Genomic DNA, 14367 nt, shown 5'->3' on the forward strand with positions numbered 1-14367 from the left:
ATTTAATCAGCTAATACATGCCTTCCATGCACACAGATAAATGTCACATACCCATGGAGTAAGTACAGATACATGCTGAACTTTGAAAACATTATGCTAAGTGAAAAAAATTGGGCATAAAAGGTCACATATCATGTGATTCCACTTACGTGACATGTCTTGAGTAGAAAAATCCAGAGAAAGAGGCAGATTAGTACCAGAGGGGAGGGGTGAAGGGAAAACTGGGGACTAACTGACTAACTGCTTAATGTTTTTCCCTCTGGCATGTAAAAATGTTTTTAGCTGTGATTTAAACCAGTTAATTTCGTTTTTATGTTGGATACAGAATCTACTAAATATCCTAGATTTAAATATATATTAATATTATATATAATATTACATGTATATATATATATATATATACCAAGAACCTCCTTGAAGCCAGGAACCCATTTTCTCTCTGGCTAGAACTTGCCTGAGATAGAGATCAGCTCTCTTGGGATTACCACACAAACACCAGTTAGGCCTCCTGTCTTGAGTAAGGCCAGCCTTAACAGACTTGGGGGTTGATTCGACTATCAGTAAATTATGCTGCCTTGTTGGTTTTATAGCGGCCCTCCCATAACCCTCCTGTGCTGTGATACTTTGATTTGCACTGCTTTGTTGTTACAGATTCAAGGATGGCAAAGAAGTCAGAGTCTGAGAAACATCCTACAGCCCTGCTATTTCACTGCCTTCCCCTGCAGACACCTCCTTTGTTCCTGGATAGTTGAGCCTTCTTCAGTATATATATATCCATCTACAGCTCTGACATACACTCATTCCTGTCCCCTTGCTTTGGCCTTGCTGTCCCTCCCAGGCTTCCACCTGCAGCCTTGGGTAGAGCAGAAGCAGAGGTGGAATTTCTCATCCAGTCCTCTCCTCTGTCTAGTTTTCCAGGCCTCCAATTTCTCCAGAATTTAAGAAGCCCCACCTTTAAATAAAGAGCAGCATTGCCAGGTACTTGCAGCTCACGCCTGTAATTCTAGCTTCTTGGGAGCCTGAGATCAGGAGGATCGAGGTTCGAGGTCAGCCTAGTTAGTGAGCCCCCTCCCTCCCACCCTAATCTGCAAAATAATCAGAACAAAATGGACTGGAGGTGTACCTGAAGCCGTAGAGCGCCTGCTTTGTGAGTGCGTGGTTTACAGGCAAAGCCCTGAGTTCAAACCCCAGTCTTATAAAAAAAAAAAAAAAGCATTATGTAGAATGTTCCACCTCTTGGAAGAGTTACCAGATATTACTGCCTTATCCTCCCTGAATGCAGATAACCTCCCAAAGAAGACAAACTTTCATTTCAAGATGGAGTCATAAAATAATTCATAAAAATAATCCCAGTTGTTTAACCTGAGTGCAGAAAAATTACCCGTAGAACAATACAGGAATGGTCAGTGGGCCTACAACCCTTTCCCTTTGGTTACGAATTTCCATTTCCATTTAGCCCTGATCTCTTCTTGAGATAGGCAAATAACCCGTGTGGCATCAGAAATAATCTCTCTCTTGGGAAATCCAACGACATTCTACACAGTCTGTACAGCTGAAAGGGGCCAGAAAGGTCTTACATCCAAATTACAAATGAGGGAAGCCACAGTCACAGTTCTGGGCAAGGGAGCAGGATGGATAGGAACCCAGTTGGGAATTACCTCCAGTGATGAACTCCTGATGAACTCCTGCATTGCAGTAGGGGCCCCTTTCCCAAGCAGCCTACTAGAATTTTTCCCTGTGTTGCAGAGAAGTGAGAGGGCTAGTATTTCTGGGAGATGATTTGGGATCAGGTTGGCCTGCTTGCAAACTGGTCTAAGTTATATAATTTCTGTTTCTGCATCTGCAAAATGAGATAAGGATGGTATGGGACAGATTAAAGAAAATAATGCATGTCTAGAATTTAGTACAAAGTCTGGCACCTGGAAAGTGTTCAATAAATGTTACTGATTATTAGTGCACAGAAGGAGAAAGATCACAAAGCACTTAATCGTTTGCATTTGTCAGTAGCTCAGATTTGTTTGTTTTGTTTTTTCGGTTTTTGCTTTAGTTTGTTTTTCAGATAGGGTCTCAGGCTTTTGCTCAGCCCAGGACTATAATCTTCCTACCTCCACCTCCAGAGTAACTGGGATTACAGCTGTGCACCACCATACGTATCTCTATTACTTTGTTAATAGGGCCTGTTTGGGGTTGAGGCTGAAGGGGTGGGAAGGGTAGGAGTTGGGTGGTGGCTCTGCCTGGATTGGAGAAAGGAGCATGGAACATAAGGATTTAAATGGGTGTCTAGGGTGTTCTTACAAGGCCACAGCTGGAAGACAGTTAAAACATCTTCCAATTGCTAGCCTAGTTGCCTCTATAGAGGGAAACAGGGTGGGTGGCAGATGGGGGAGGGGAATGGAAACGTCTTGCTGTTGATTTCAATTTGGAATCAGGTAAATGTATGAAGCCTACTGAAAATTACACTTAAAAAGTCTATTATACCAAGTGCCAAGAATGGGACTTGCCATCTGAGGACAGAAGACCTCTCTCACATTTTGTGCAGCCCCAGGAGGGCAGGCTTTGAACTATGGCTGGGCCAATTTCAGCCTGACTCTGATTTTAAGATCTGAGGTAGGTTTTTTCTTTTTTTTTGGTGGTATGAGATTTGAACTCAGCGCCTGCCCTTGCCTGGCAGGCGCTCTACCACTTGAGCCACACCTCCATCTTAATGTCAGCCATCCTCCCTCTGACCCACACTCTAAAAGTCTACAACCAGCACCTGGGGATTTGGGTACTCACTTTGGACCGCCTTAAGAGTTGAGGGTTAATGTCATTGGTTAAATGAGATCTGTGTTTGTCTCCGCTGTGTATTTATTTGTGCTTCCCCAGTCTTTTAGCCTTTTTGCCTAAGTCCGTTAAGACTCTGGGGACCTAATTTTCTAGAACTTGCCTAGATAACTGTTTTAACGTTTATAAACATTGACTCATTTAAGCCTCACAATACCTGATAGCCACCATTGACCCCATTTTGCAGGCAAAGAAACTGAACCGCCTGAGTTTAAGTTACAAGTTCAAGCTCAGAGCCTGCATGGCTAACCATTTGGCTATATTACCTCTCTACTGGCAATGAACCCAGCATGGGCCAAACATACAGAAGGTTCTTTGAAGGTGACAAATTGATTGCTGGGTAATGGAAATAGCTTCAGAAACCAAATCCCAAATCCACTGGCCTTCTGGTTTAGGAGCCCTAAAGACCATGTTGTAAATTTCTGCATTGACCCCAGGCAATTTACTTAACTATCTGAGCCAGATTCCTTATCTACTCAGGTTCCCTATCTGCTCCAGGGTGTTGCTTTAGAAGAAAAGCCCTCTCCTAGAAGCCTCAGCATGTGGGTGTGTGCTGGGGGCGGGAGGTAGAAAGGCTGAGGTTTCTGGGCGGGGAGCCGATTCTTCCCAGGTCTCTTGAGGAAACAGGGCGTTTTGAGGTTCGTTCAAACCGGCTCCCTCTCAGATCACGTTCCTGGGAAGTGGTGGCTCAAGCTTGCCTGTTTCTCCTCCACATGGAAAAGGACTTCCTAACCTTAGGGCCAGCTCGGGCCACAGCCCAGCTGCTAGGAGGCCTAGGGAGGGTCTTTTTGCCCCAGGGAGTTAGAGATGATGTGACTTCAGGAAGGCTTCTTGGAGACAGTGACAGCTGAGTTGAATCTTCTAAAGTCTGCAGGAATTAGTAAGAGGTGGCAGGGGAAGGGTCAGGGATCCCAAACCCTTGGAACAAAGAAGGCAGGAGTTAGAGCTGTGGAGAGGTCTACAGGGGGGACTTACACCGGGGCTTCAGGACCTTGCTTTATTCTAAGAGCAATGGGGAGGGGTTTGCCGCGTTTAATCCAGACTAGCAGGAGTGTTAGACTCCTCTAGTCACCCGGGAAGAATGGGTCGCTGGGCCCGGAGGCCATCGCAGAGAGTAGTCCATTTGGAAGATGACCGAGGATTGGGGGGCGGGGAGAACGCCGAGCATCGGAAGCTTTCCCAGTCCCCGCGACACTGAACGCTGTCCCCCGGCTTTCTTTGCTTAAGTGGAAAGGCTCCGTAAAGGGCTGGGCATCGGCCAGACGCTCCTTGAGCGAAATAGCTCAGAACCCCCTCCTCTGTGTGTGTGTGTGTGGGGGTCGTTTCTCTGGTCCAGGTGCCCCAGAATTTGTAGGATTAGGCGGGAGGACTTTCCATTGCTAAAGATGGAGAACCGTTACCCCTCAAAAAGCACCAAAACCTCTGCTGCTTTTGGCAGCAGCCTCCTCCGCCCATGACCTCATGCTTTAGGCTCCCATATAGCCTTTCCCCGTCCTGTCCACACCCAGAGCCCGAGCGGGGGTGTTGTGGGGTGAGGGGGAACAGTGGCGAAGGTCTGGAGAGTGGGAGAAGCTTACTTATCCTGCACGAGATGTGGGGGAAAGGGTGCAATGAATCCTCCACACTGAAAAAAAAAAAAAAAGGGTGGTGTAACTTTCCTTCGTGCAAAAAAATACTCGCCGTCCTGCGGGCCCTTGGAGAGACGGATGCCTCCAACCCGGCGCAAAGTGGTCTGCTTAGCTGAACTATTTTTGGTTCACCTTTCCCGGGACCAGAAGAGCTGGGAAACGCTGTGATCACCGGCTGGGTTCACGGCACCTGGGCCGATCGGCCGCTGCATGCCATCGCGGGTCGCGGGCACTGTCTGGCTCTCGCCCCCCTGGCCCGCGCCGCCAAGGTTTGAACCCTGGGCTCGCCTTTCAGCCCGCGCCCTGCCCCCTGCTCGCAGCTGCTCTCCGTTTGGGTGCAGCGGTTTCCCCCGCAGAGGAGAAGGAGGAGACAGCGCGAGGGAGCGACTGGGGCTCGGGTTTCCGCACCAATGCTGAGCAGCCCCGGGCGGCCCCAGGCGGCCGTCCCTCCTCCCGGCACCACGTTCCATAGTCATGGCGCGCAAGGAGGGGCGAGCGCCGCGGCCGCACCCGCGCCCCCTCCCCTGGACGCCCTCCCCTCCGCCGCTGGCCGCCGCTGCCCCTCTCCTAGGCAACCTCCCTCCCCGGCCGCCGAGATGGAGACCCCCTCCCCAGAGATCGGCCTTTCCAGCGCCGTCTGCAGCACCCCTTCCCCGCCCCCACGCGCCTCGAGAACCTCCAGCCCCTTCCTCGGAGCCCCAGGCCCTCTTCCAGGCTTAGAGAGGCCGGGGTGCGGTAGGGGAAGGCGAAGCCCCTCTCCTCGAAGCCCGCCTAGACCTTGGCATCTTTGCAAATCCTTAAATAAACAAAAAACCCCAACCGCAGTTGTTAGATTGCAGCGCGCGTTACAATAACCCGCACGGCTACGCAGGAAGCAATCCTGCACCGGTCCGGGTCTAAGGCGGTGGCTTCCCGGCCACGCTGCCATCTCCCGGCCCTTGATTTTCCGGCCACGACGAGGAGTGTGCTGCACCCCGGGAGTGACAGGTCCCGTGCCGGGCTGCAACTAGGCTTGGCGTCCCATCCTGGCCCAGACTCGCCAGCCTACAAAAGGTGCACCCTTACACGCACACGCAAAGCTCGCAAGTAAATTCGGCAGTGCACGACCCGAGAAGGCTGCGAACAATGCGCCGGGTGGCCCGCGCCCGCCGGAGCGCGGCGCCCCGGGGGACAGGGGACGCGGGCGGGGGCCGCGGCGGAGGACCCGCCGGCCGTGGCGCTGGACACCTTACTTCCTGCTTCCCCGCCCGCGGCCAGACCCAGCTCTGCGGAGGGATATCTCTCTCCACGGTCCCTCTCCCTCCCTTTCCCCGCCTTCCCCCCCCCTTTTTTTTTTTTTCGCTTCTGCTCCCCCCCAACCACCCCGCCTTTCTTCTTTTGCAAGAAAATAATTTGACAGTCGATTTGCTGACAGGGGAGGAATTTGCATCCTGGTTTTTAAAAAAAAAGGCCGAGAGGAGCTTGGGAACGGTTGCTAGGGGTGGGTAATGGGTGAAAAAAGGGGGGTGCCGGGGAAAGGATCAGGAGGGCTAAGGGAGGGGGGCGAGGGTGGGGAGCAATGCAAAAGGTAAGGCCAGGTTACCGCGGTTCGGGCCCGAGTGGGCTGCGGCCGGGGGAGGGGCGAGAGATACATATGTATTTCTGTCTCCCCAGCACACCCCCTTCCCTCTAAGCGATGGCTGAGAGGCGGTGCATGCAGATGGGGAGTAAGTTTCCTGAAGGGGAGGGTGGATGCACGCGCGCAGCCCGGCGCTGCAAATTTCCACCGGGGAGGGAGAGTGGCTGGATGCGGAGAGTTTGGAGTTGCTTGCAGCGGAGAGCAGGAAGGGGAGCAGGGCCGGGAAAGGGGGCTGGCGGGCGCTATATCTGGGAGTAAGTTTCAGGATCAGGAGAGCCTGCACGCTGGCTCGCTAGTAAGTTTCTGGCCGGGGAGGGCGCGTGGGGAGGAGGAGAGGGAGGGGTGCATGTATATAGCAGGGGGAGGGGGGGGAGCAGATTTCCTGCGGGGAGGCTGAATGCATATGGAGAGTAGATTTCCTGGAGGGAGGGTGGAGGCGTAGACGGACCGAGTAAGTTTCTTGCTTGGGGTGGTGGCGGAGGTGGTAGGTTGGTGCTTTGGAAAGCCTGAGCTTCCCACCCGGCATGGAGGAGCACGCAGTTTGGGAGGGGTGGCGAGGGTCCAGGTTCCCTGCTGAGGAGAGGGGCTTGCATCTGGGGAGTATGTTTCCTGGCGGAGCGATATTTGTTTACAGGCTGAGGGCAGTACTGTAAGTGAGTAGCGCTGTGAGAAGGCGGCTGACATAAATTAATATTGAAATTACTCCATCAGCTCTGCTCGCCCCCCAAGCGGAGGCTGGTCTTGTCGGATTGCCCGTGCACTTGTTGCCGAAACAGCCAAGGTAGGCAAGAAGCTTATTAAGTTTCATTTAAAAAAAAATTAGTTGGGGGATGGATGCTCAGTGAGAAGATGGGGGTGGGGTGGGGAGGAAAGAGTGTGGGGACCGGGAAGGAAAAGTCTCCTGCCGCCCCTTTACTTTCAGTATGTAAAGCAGAGCCTTCTCCCTGCTTCCCTTCTCTTCCCTGTTCCCTCTCTGGGCTGCTACAGCATCCAGCAAAGGGGGGAGGGGTGAGGTGGGCGCTATAACTGGCAACCCTGGCTTCTAGGGTGATAGTGGTGGGCTTGCAATTGAAGGTTGTGAGGTTATAAAGCCTTCATTCTTCCAGCCAAGAAACCGCAGGACCCTGGGGATGTGCCTTTTGGGGTTTTTGACATGATGCATAAGTGTATGTATATGCGCCTGCGGGCTCTGTGGGGGCTGGGTACTCCGCAGAAGTTAGTGTGGCCACCCAGGTGGAAGAAATGTGTAAGAGGGTGAACTTGAACCTTCGCTTCCCAACTTCGGTTTGGGAGACTGGCAAGTTACTGCTGATGGGCTGCAGAAAGAGCTATTGCAAACAAAACAAAACCACTCTTTCAGCGGTGGAGGTTGAGAGCACCTGGCAGGCAGCCTCTGGCCAGCACTGGGCTGGAGCATGTGCGCCTGCCATCCTCGGGGTAAGAGCAAACGCCTCTGGTTCCTCTGGGTGTCTTCCACTGGGCTGCTAGAGCCAGCTTCGTGGAAAATCTTCCCCAGGCGAGGGAATGTGTGGCAGTCGCTTGCTCACAGCACGATGTGAAGTGTATGCAAGTCAGGCTTAGGATTGACCGGTCCAGGCACGGCTCAGGAGTTCAGCCTGGGAGCCGGTGCGGGAGCTCTTCTTACTTAGCAGGCCACGTTGGCCAGAGCTTTTAGGAGTTTTAAGTTGTCGCAGTTAGTAGCAAGCCTCTGCATCATTGACCCTTTCATGCAAGGAGTTCTGTGATGGGGAGTGTGGCTTTGATGCCCACTGGAAGGTAGAAAGCAGGAGAACTCGGCGCTTAACTGGTTAACCAGCGTTCGGCCTTTGCTGGCTTCTAGTTTTTGGATCCTCAACTCATTGGTTTCTGCAGAAGAGTTGTAGGTCTTGGCTGTCAGGTACCTTGGTGGTACTGGGAGTTTAACTTTGCCAGGGTAATTTTTAGCACCAGAGGGGCCAGCCCAGGGATGTTCCGTAGGGTTAGGGAGTAACCACCGGTGGGGTTAACTAAAAGTTGGTTAAGCTTTCCCCAGTTCTGTAGATAGGCTTAGTTCTAGCAGGGGGAAAAAACGGGTTAAAGAAAAAAAAATCTCTCTTATGGACAGTGCATTTTTTTCTTTCCTTCCTGCCATCAGATTTCAAGATTGAAGCTTTGATATTTGGTTGTTTGAGAGCTGAGTTAGTTGGGAATTAAATATTGGTACCATTTATCGAATGTTCCTAACTAGGCATTAGCTAAACAAATTAGCTATTATTTTTACCCAATGAAAATCTGAGTCAGCTTGGTGTGTATGTTAGGAGAGTAAATAAAGTCTTTATGTGTGTTTATCCCACATAAAGAGTGAAATTATTTACATGTCTAACCTTGAAGCCAAGAGCAGTCATTCAGTGTTTTTTTTTTTTTTTTTTTTGCCTTATTTTTATGAGATTTATTTTATTGTCTTGCTTTGGCTATTAATCAAGTCACAGTTGCTTTCTTTTTTTTTTTTTCTTTGCTTCTGCTGAGAATGTTCTTGTAATAAAGATTTGAAGGCCCATGAATCATAAGTCATTCTCTTTTTTTAAATATTGTGGGAATTGTCAGGATTTGATTTATAGGAATTGATACCCAGAGAGACACACCTCTTTGAGCCCCGCCCTTTTAGGCATGTCCATTTTTGCCAAGGAATTGTTTAGAAACCAGCTTGACATCTCACAGAGAACCTTCCCCTGTGCCTTATAAGCAGGGAGAAGACTAATTTTTCAGGTTTTGTAGTGAACATGGGTCTTCTCCCAGCTTGGTAAGCAGGCTTCCACATAGCAGGCATGAGTTAATATCACACAGTTTATGGGAGCTTGCTGTGAAAACAGTTGTTCCATGAACTGTGTAGAAAGTACTCAGTTTTGCCTCCTTTAACCTGCTTGGTCCTGTGATTTTTGTTGAGTTACAAGCTTAAATTGTTGATCAGGGACAGAGGGTGGTGTTCATTGCTGCTTATATAATAAAATGTGTGGTCACCGAAACAAAGCTGATTTGTAATGTTCTTTTCCTCCTGCATTGATGGATACTTGGTCACAATAACCAAAGCATTGGGTTTGGGGAATGCCTGAGAATTCTCCATGAAGTTGACAAGTCAGGAAGCGTTAAATTTGTCTTGCATCCAGAAGTGGGCTCAAGTTCACAGTATTTGTGAAGTGACAAAGAACTTTCAAGGTGGTTTGAGCCTCAAGGCAGGAGGAAACTGTCCCTTGCAAAAAAAGTGAGGAAGGGTACTAATTTCTAGGCTTTGTTGGATTTTTTATTTTAAAAATGCGTGGTTGGATCCCTGAGTTCCCTCTGGCTCTGTAATTATTTCGGGGGAGTGAGGTCCCAGAGGTTTCTACTGTGTCTTCCTGGGCCAACGGCCAAATTGCTTCATGGACTTGGGTGAGTTGATTAACTTCTGTTTTTGTCTTCTCATGGAGAAAGTGGATTTGTACCTTGGCATTCCAAAAAGGCTCTTGAGTAGCCTGGTAATCTTGACCATCAAACACAAGGAATTACTTGTGAAAGTCTGCCACTGACTTGGACAAAATTTCTCAATTATATGTGCCAGTTGTGTGCGGGGGGGGGGGGGGCATGTAATCCCAGGAATAGAAAATAATTTCAGTTCATCTTTGTAGCCAGCTGGCTGACTGGTGTAATGCTTGGTCAAGTCGAAGGTTAATTGAGCTGTTATTCCCAAGCAGCAGGTAGCTTTGGGGTAAGGAGAGAAGGAAACCTGAAAGCCCAGTGTGGCTTTTTCCACTTACTATGGAGAACTCACACATGGGTAATTGGGATTTGGCTAAATAGTTGTTACAGGGTTCTTTATAATGATGTTTTAGTACTTACTTCCAGGGTGCTGTATATTTCACCATGGGCATTTGTGGGGAAAAACTCTGGATATTTTTATTAACTTTGAACAATTCCAGACAAATGGCTCAGGCTCCGAGCAGTATAAGAAGTTGTTGATTATCCTGCTTCAAGGGCAGAGGAATTTAGTTTCTAAAACTGTGACTGAACAAGGAGAGAGGCCTGGAATACACTGGGATCTTATTCTGGATTTGCATGTTGGAAGGGAACCAATGAAATAAAGGAGATACTAAAACACAGTTGATTTGGGAGGTATGTGGGGGGGGTACTGCCAGGAGAGGGCATAAGAACAGCTGGATTGCAGTTACTGTCGTGTTTTTCTGACAAGGGTACTGTGGCATTTTTAATAAAGCAGTACAGTCTTCATAACATGAATTTCCCCATGGCTCTCTTAGCAAGTCTTTTTCTTCTGTGTTAAAGAACAGATACAACAGAAAACCTCTGTTATATTTTCTAAGAATTTTAAGTTCTCAGAGTAGCTGTTTGCAGGAATTTGGACTTAGTAATTTGGACTGAGGAAATGAATGATTTATTTTTTTTTTCTCCACAGAAGGTAATAAGCTGAGAATGGAGTAGGATATGCTGAGCTATTGGGCTATTTAACATTACATTAACATCTAACATTAAAACATTCTTTTTGATAAAGCAGGAAGAGAAAAAGAACCTGTGTACCTAGAAGGCAGTGATAATTCTGGGGCTACAGTACTTTTATGCCATAAAAGGCCCTGCTTTGTTCATTCATACATTCAGCAGTGACTTACTGAACACCTACTTGCCAGACACCATTTTAAGGGTGTGGGAGTCTGTTGATAATTTAGAGCCATTGATGTCCCCCTCTACCCATGCTTCCTCCCCAACTTACAGTCCAGAGGCACACATGGGAAGAAATACATGTTGCCAGTTGTGCTAAATGCTCTGGTGAGACCCCACGGAGCAGGGACCTGGAAAAGGGGGCCTGGAACAGCCTGTCTTAGGAATGGGGGTGGAGGAGACAGGTGGAGATGGCTTGCACATGACAGCTTTGACTAAAAGAGGTAGCCAGGCAAAGGGGAGAGAAGGAGGGCAGCATGGGACAATCATGCAGGACTCCGTGGGCCTTTTGCAGTGTTGTGGGGAGCCACTGAAAGTTTGGTGCTAATAAAACGAAGGAAGGAAAGAAGGAAGGAAGGAAGGAAAGAAGGAAGGAAGGAAGAAAAGAAGGAAGGAAGGAAGGAAAGAAGGAAGGAAGGAAGGAATGAGCTAGAAGCGACAAGCCCTAATCATGTTTAAAGTAGATGACATTGGTTGCAAAGAGAGTGAAGAGGGGCAGGTGTGGTGGAGGTCGCAGTAAAGGAGCATTTGGAATGAAAATAGCATAATGAAAATACACTAAAAACTTTAAAAGGGGAGGAGAAAAGAAGGGGTTAAAAAAGGATAACAGAGGAGGTTGAATTTGGTCAAGTACATTATATGTATATATGGAAAAATATAATGAAACCTCTTTGTTCAATTAATTTATGCAAAAAAGAAGCATTAAAAAAGGGAAGCAGTTGGAAGAATAGGTGTGGTGGTACATGCCTGTAATTCCAGCTACTCATGAGGTGGAGGTAGGAGGATCATGGTCCCTGGCAGGCCCTAGTCAAAAAGCACAAAAGCCTATCTGAAAAAAAACTAAAAGGAAAAGGGCTGAGAGTAAGGCTCAAGTGGTAGAGCACTTACCTAGCAAGTGAGAGGCCCAGAGTTCAATCCCCAATACCAAAAAAGAAAGAAAGAAGCAGTTGGAATAGGTGCAGTGAGGAGATGAGGTGCTTGGAGAGAAGCAGGTGAGTGTGAGATGCATGCTGGGGGTAGAATGGGCAGGGCTTGCCCTTGGCTTTGGGTGGGGGGCTGGGGAGAAGAAATGTAGGCTAGCCCTGAGGTTTCTGGCTTGAGCAGTTGGGTTAGATGGTGGTACTATTTGATGAGATGGGGGAAGACTGGTAGGGGGGAAGGGGTGCAATCAGGATATTTCCATTTGGGTACCACTAGGTTTGGGAACTCTGTTAGACTCAAAGTAGAGATGTCATTGTCTGATGTAGTGTCCAGTGGTCAAAGGAGAGGGGCAACCAAGCAAGAGATAAAAATCCAGGTGCCATCAGCATGAGTATGGCAGGAGACTGGATAAGAAGTCTATAGAGAGAATCACTTTAGAGGGTGTGGGTGTGTGTTCAGTATTTCATGAAATTGGAGGTGGTGATATATTTGTGAGCAGATGGGAGAGATTGGTGATTGATCAAGAGAAATGGGTCCACTGAGAAAAGCCCTGGACAAGGTATGAGAGGAGATGGTCTTTGTTAGGAGGAACACTCCCTCCATCTTGGCCAGAGGGACCAGCCTAGAAGAGTGGAGATACAGAGAGTGGTGAAGGCAGGGAGTTGCTCTCATCACCCTCCACCCCCAGGCTGAGAGACTGCACTTTCCTTGGGAAGGGGTTTAGGCTTGGGGTTGACACTAGCCAGACACTTCAAGGCTTAAAACTGCATCAGAGCTGCATTTTTCTGAACATTAGACTGCATTACAGAGCCACACAGAAGAAAGAGCTGATTCTTTTGCTTGGGGAAAAAGAATCTTTAGTTAAAGTAATTTGGGCCTCACATTAGATTTCTTTGCAAACTCTGATTGGAAAAAGACTCGTGTGATTTTTCAACCTTGTTCCAAATTGATGTCTTCTTATGTTTTGAGCAAGAAGCTTGGGGCAGGGCGGGGGGGGGGGGGGGGGGGGGGAGGGGAACTTGGAGAGGGAGGGGAAGCAAAGATCTACCTCTCATTCAAGCTGCCTTTCCCAAAAATATCCCACAGGCTGAGCCATCCTTAATGGAAGTGTGTATGGGAAGTGGGTGGGGGAGGAAAAAAATCCTAAAATCCCTGACCAGCTCCACCCTGAGGCTCTGAGGCTGTCTTGTATCTGTAACAAGGTGATACCATCTTTGCCCTCCCCTCCTAGAGTTGAGAGAGGAAGAATCAGATAACGCAGGAGCGACTATGTAAACTATAAGCTATGTAAACTGCTTGAACTTCACCCATCTCATTGTCAGATGTAAAATCTGAAAATCACCAAAGCACCTTGCTTAACTTCCCAAAGCTTCTCCTAAAACTGCTTGCCACATCCTCTCCCACTGTTGTGCCTCTTTATAGCCACTTTCTATTTAGGGTTTTCAAGTTCTCTGCCATCCCTTTAGTGACTCTGCTCTTACTGTTGGAAGGCTGGCATCAGAAATACTGGCTGAGAAATGCCAGTCAGAATTGGTTCTATTGCTGATTCCAGGTTCAGAATTAGAGACTGTCTTTCCAGAAGGCCAAGCAAAGTTGGCTGGCTTTCCAAAGAAGGGCCCGGTGAACTTGGTGCAGGGAAACCTTGAACCTACCCAGAAAACCCTGCTGTGGTCCTGAGGACTTTAGAGATCTGAAGTCAAATTCAGTGCTGGTTTTGTGGGTGAGGATGGTGCTACAAAGCGAGTCTAACTAAACCCAGTCTCTAGCCCTTTGCCCTACCGTGTCCTACTGTGTTTGCTGGCAAATCAGTTTTGTTTTGTTTTTTTAAACATGCAGTACATTTCACTAATTGGACTCCTGCCCACAAGGGTGAGGCTCAATTTATTTATTTTAAAATTATTTTCATGATATATTTTAATCATACAGCAAAGCAGATAGGGTAAAGTGTAAACAACTGCCTAGACTCTACCTGGATTCCGCAATGAGTGAGATTTTTTTATAACCATAGAAGAACTTCTTCCTGTATTTATATAGTAAATACATGTGGTCAGTTTTGAAGCATCAGTGACATCAATATCAGTTTGATTTCATAGAAAGGGAGATGAGAGAGAGAGAGAGAGAGGGAGAGAAGAAATGGATGCCACTGTTGAAATGGTTAGTATTCACCTAGTATTTTATAGTTCTGCAGGCTCTTTGGTGCTTCTTATTTATGTCTTCAAACAGCCATGGCGGATGTACAAGATTCTGCTTAACAGCTGAGAAAACTGAGACACAAGAAATAGAATGAAATGGGAGAGGGGTAAAAGGAGGAAGTTAAAAAGGTGAATAGGCTTGATGTATGTTCTATATAAAAATGAATATAGATTTTTTTTAAACCTGAAAAAAATGTAGAATTAAAAAAAAAAATGGTAACTAACCCAGAGTCACATGTCACCCAAAGCCAGGATCCAAAACCTTGTTTTAATGCCAGAGTTTGGATGACCTGGCCAAGGCTTATGCATTCTCAAACAGGTAATGCTGTACAGTGATAAAGCCATTTCATAATAAAAGCACGGTACTGACTATAACAAGGGGTCATGGAAACCAAGAAGCCTCTCTGGGTGTTTGGGTCACTCCAGGGACCTTAGTTGGAAATACTCAGACGAGTTAAGCATGTTTTGAGTATACATTTTTTTAAAACTTGAATTGTCTGTC

At 47.8% G+C, this 14367-nt stretch overlaps 1 protein-coding gene across 10 annotated transcripts in view; it reads left to right on the forward strand.

Moving 5' to 3' along the window:
* Positions 1-5819: 5819 nt before the first annotated feature.
* The window catches only part of Trerf1 (transcriptional regulating factor 1), a 204626-nt gene continuing 196078 nt past the window's right edge, over positions 5820-14367 (forward strand). For 4 of the 10 annotated variants that reach the window (XM_074082175.1, XM_074082177.1, XM_074082178.1 and 1 more), the window contains exons 1-2: positions 6166-6364; positions 6781-6850. The gene's annotated coding sequence lies outside the window, so the exon portion shown is untranslated. The other 6 variants (XM_074082174.1, XM_074082169.1, XM_074082176.1 and 3 more) reach the window with 4 other exon arrangements.

The sequence above is a fragment of the Castor canadensis genome, chromosome 8 (assembly GCF_047511655.1).
Source record: "Castor canadensis chromosome 8, mCasCan1.hap1v2, whole genome shotgun sequence".
Classification (NCBI taxonomy): domain Eukaryota; kingdom Metazoa; phylum Chordata; class Mammalia; order Rodentia; family Castoridae; genus Castor; species Castor canadensis.